The sequence below is a fragment of the Chrysochloris asiatica genome, unplaced genomic scaffold (assembly GCF_000296735.1).
Source record: "Chrysochloris asiatica unplaced genomic scaffold, ChrAsi1.0 scaffold00213, whole genome shotgun sequence".
NCBI classification, from domain to species: Eukaryota; Metazoa; Chordata; class Mammalia; order Afrosoricida; family Chrysochloridae; genus Chrysochloris; species Chrysochloris asiatica.
In genome coordinates, this window is record NW_006408731.1 from 1,017,953 (window position 1) to 1,023,006 (window position 5,054).

Here is a 5,054-nt window from a genome sequence, read left to right on the forward strand (position 1 = left end):
CATCCTTCTGGTATTCTCTGCTTTCAGCCAACATCCATCGGACATCAACAATGATATCTCTCATTCCACGGCCTCTTCTGAATCCAGCTTGAACCTCTGCAAGTTCTCTGTCAATGTATGATTGTAGCCATTTCTGTATTACCTACTTATTATCTGTTTTTACCTACTTATTAGTGAGCTGCAATGAACCAGTATTGGCTGTTTTGAATCAAACAATTACATTGTTTACCATGTTGGGAATTACAAGTTGTAGAGGAATAGCGATGCATTCTACATTAAAAAGAACAATTCAAGTTCTATCTCGAAGTATAATGCTGTCTGTGATAGGTTAATGTCCATACACCTACAAGGAAGACAAGTTAATACCACTATTATTCAAATTTATGCACCAACTAATGCCAGTTATGATGAAATTTAAACATTCTACCAACTTCTTCAGTCTGATATTGATCAAACATGCGATCAAGATGTATAGATAATGACTGGTGACTAGAATACAAAGGTTGGGAACAAAGAGGAAGGATCAGTAGTTGGAAAATAAATATGCCCTTGGTGGTAGAAATGATGCTAGAAATGGTATAATAGAATTTTGCAAGACCAATGACTTATTCATTGCAAATACCTTTTAAAACAGCATAGAAGACTACACATGGACCTCACCAGATTGAATACACAGAATTCAAATGGACTACATTTGTGGGATGAAATAGTAGAAAAGTTCAATATCATCAACCAAAACAAGGCCAGGAACAGACTGTGAAAAGACCATCAATTGTTCATATACAAGTTCAGACTGAAGCTGAAAGTATTTTTTAAAAGTCCACAAGAGCCAAACGATGACCTTGAACATATTCCATTTATAGACCATCTCAAAAACAGATTTCATGCATTAAATACTAACAACCAAAGACTAGAAGAGTTGTAGGATAACATCAAGAATATTATACAGGAAAAAAGCAAAAGGTTCTTAAAAAGACAGGAGAGAAAGAAAAGACCAAAATGGATGTCAGAAGAGACTTTAAAACTTGCTTTCCAAAGTAAAGATACTAAAGCAAATGGAAGAAATAAGGAGGTAAAAGAGCTAAACAGAAAATGTCAAAGGGCAGCTCAAGAAGACAAAGTCAAGAATTATAATGTAATGTGCAAAGTCCTGGAATTAGAAAACCAAAATTAAGAACACACTCAGCATTTCTCAAGCTAAAAGAACTGAAGGAACCATTCAAGTGTTGACCTGGAATAGTTAAGGATTCTATGGACAAAACATTGAATGCTGCAGAAAGTATCAAAAGAAGAGGGAAGGAATACACAGAATCACTGTACCAAACAAATAAACAAAAATTGGTAGATGTACAACTTTTTCAAGAGATAGCATATGAACAAGAGCCAATGATACAAAGAACTTTTTGTTCAAAGTGCATTAAAGGCATTGGCAAAGAAAAAGGCAATTAATGAAATACAAATTAAAATATTTCAATAAACTGATTCAGCACTGAAGACACTTACTCATCTATATCAAGACACTTGGAAGAGAGCTACCAGGCCAAATAATTGGAAGAGATCCATATTTGTGCCCATTCCAAAGAAATGTTACTGAATGGAATGTGGACATCATCAAACAATGTCATTAACATCACATTGAAGTAAATTTTTGCTAAAGATAATTTAAAAATGACTGCAACAGTACATCAACTGGGAACTTCCAGAGGTTCAAACCAGATTCAGACAAGAATGTGGAACTAGAGATATCATTGCTGATGTCAGATAGACCTTGGCTGAACGCTGAGAACACCAGAAATGTGTTACCTGTGGTTTATTAACTGCAAAGACTTTTGACTGTGTGAATCATGACAAGTTCTGGATAGCATTTGGAAGACTGGGTTTTCCATAACATTAATTGTGCTCATGAGGAATCTGTACATAGACCAAGAGACAGTTGTTAGAACAGAACAAGGGGACTGTAAATTTGGAACAAGGCCCACCTGAACAGGGTTAATAAGGATAGCTCCCTGCTCCTTTAGTGGGGCCCACGGCTCTTGTATTCACATCCATACAGCTCTACCCACTGGGAGATCAGGAGCTTCCCTGGGGCATACATAGGTGGGGAAGAGCTTCACCTCTGTTAACCAGGGAATTATAGGGACCACACCACAAGTATGTTTCTGCAATGCCAATATGATTGCTCATCTCTGAAGCCACTCACAAAAGCTCAAGATGGCTGCATGGCATCTGGTCTGCCAGCACAAATCATCAGTCTATCCTTTTCTTTTGCCGTGTCTGCTCAGCTCTCTCTCCTAGTAAACATTCAGTCCGCTTCTCTAAACATTTATCTGAAGCTCAGAGTTCCAGGACAATTATCTGCATCTGTTTCCTTTGACTGTCATATCTTTGCTTTAGAGGGTCTGTACAGCCTTTTTCCTAGTCTGCCATCTTGTCCTAGTCCCCTGATAATAGTTACACTTTTAAACTAATATTTACATTTGTACAATGTATAATACATTTAGAACATTTTGTTATGTTTCAGTCACTGATCCTCCATAGAATTCTAATTTTCTGACTAAATTGTGCTCTGTTGAAATTCCTTAGGCTCTTTACCATAGTTATCTTTTTAATTTCATATGTGCTTCATCTATCATTATTCTTACCTAAGACTACATCCTTATGTATAGCAGAGCTTGTATATGAGTTAGAATTAGGTGTAGCCACAAGTTACAGGAAGCCTATAAAGTACAATGTCTTTAATAAGGTAGAAATTTATATAAAGTCTCTTACTTAAATCAATGAAGAGGGAAGTAGTACAAGGATGCTATGTTGACTCTGATGCATGTTGTCCTCTAGAATCCAAGTGTTTGGTGCCTCATAAGGCACATCATTATGGTCCAAACCATCAGCTATGTTCTAGGTAGTTGTATAAAGAAAGAAACCCAAAAAGAAAGTCAAAAATTACATGACAATTGCTAAAGGTAGTTTCCATAATTCTGCGACATTATATTTCCGCATGTGTTCCATTGGCTAATAGTTAGGCACATGATCAAATTTAGTATCATCAAAGGCTGGAAAATATCACACTTTTTAATATAGAGAGAGGAAAGATGGTTATTGGGACATCTTATGAGCGCCTCCACAATCCATCCCTTTAACATCATATATATGATCTCTTCTTCATGTATATACAAATACAATCAAAGGGAATAATTTTCTAGAATGTAAAGAGACCTAGGAAATATTTATCTAAAATATCCTAAGGCAAGCCTAAAGGTTAGCGAACAAGCCAAATTTAGTAATAAATTTTAGTGACTAAAGGGTAGAACAGTTGATACAAGAAGTACATAAAAACAAAGGACCCAAAGCTGAATACAATCCTAGAATGAAGTAAGTGGTGAGAACCAAAGCGGAAACAAAAAGAAAAAATGGAAGGTAATTTAAATGACCAAAAGGATACCAAATCATTTTATCTACTGCTAATTGGGATGCAGAGCGAATGATTTTCCAAGACTGTACTCTTTACAGAAATAGGCTGCCACACCTTTCTCTCACAGAGCAGCTGGTGGATTCGAGCTGCCAGCCTTTGGTTAGCAGTCTAGCACTTAACCTCTGAGCCACAGGGCCCCTTAAGAATAAGTACAGATCTACTGTTTCTCTATTGGAACATAAGTTTCATGAGGGGAGATTTTGTCTGACACTGTTCACTATTATATTTGCAGCATCTACATGAGTGACGCATAGTTTTGTTGTTAAGTGCTATTGAGTCGATTCCGACCCATAGCGACCCTGTATAGGATTTCCGAAGAGTGGTTGGTGAGCTTGAACTGCCGACCTTGCAGTCAAACGACTTTGCAATCTGGTGCATTAACCCACAGTGCCACACCAGGACCCCGACGCATAGTAGGCACTCAATAAATATTGATGGAAATAATTAATGAATATACATTACTATCTACTAATTACTTTCAACACAATACTTTTATTGCTTAGACCAAAGGAAGAATTTTAATATAGTCAATGTTAGGTCAGGTAAAAAGTCTATACTGCGTTTGATTATTATAGAACAATTATTCAATGACAAGAACCTTTCGCTTTGTTAAATGTCTTTGCTACCTTGATATAGAACAAAGATTTATCTACATTCATTGTAACAGGAATTTCAAGAAAAAATAACCTAAGAAAAATATTATTTTTTAAAGTTGGATCTTGACATCAAGTCTGAATATCTTATAGGTTACCAGGTAATCAAAAGAAAGTTTCTATTAAATTATTTAAGTAGATTAAGTCTTCTAAGATTCTTTTGCTCTTGAGTTCAGCATTCAACATGGTGTGGAAATGCCGACATTTATAGTTTCAATTTACTGAGGCAAGAAAAAGGGTTAGAAGGAGTATACTCTTGAGGGAATTTCTGAAGTGTTTCTTGCCAAGAAATTTCCACCGAGGTTAATTGTGTGAAGAGCAAAGTCCCACAATTTTATATAAAATTCAACAGCTGTGTCTTAATGCTTCTAGAGGAGTGTGGGTTTCCACGACTGAAAATATTTGGGATCCTTCTAATCAAATATTAAAGGACCTATGACATGACTATCATGACATGACTCAGAGCACTAAATACACAGAGTATTCAATTCTTAGTCAGACTCAATATTGAATTTTGCTGGGCAAAAAAGACCAATTTCTTTCTTACTAGAAAAAGAGGAATTGCTGTTTTTATGTGTCATCAAGTCTATTTCAACTCATTGTGACCTCCTGTGACAAAGTACAACTAGTGAACAACAACCTGATTTGAGGTAGGTGTTTGGAGTTGGGACAATGAAGGTGCACCATCTGTGTGGTTTGGTTTTATCTTTTTGTAAAAGCCTGTTTATACTGTGACCTCTTTATGCAAACTTGTATGCTAAATAATTGGGTAAATTGAAATCTTTGGATGTGAATATAATACCATTATAATTTAAAACATTGAAACATATCTTTAAAATTTGATCTAGGGATATAATTTGCATTAGTGGGCATTTCTATTAATTATAGTACATCTGTACTAACACAAAACTCTTGAAATCATTAAAATCAGA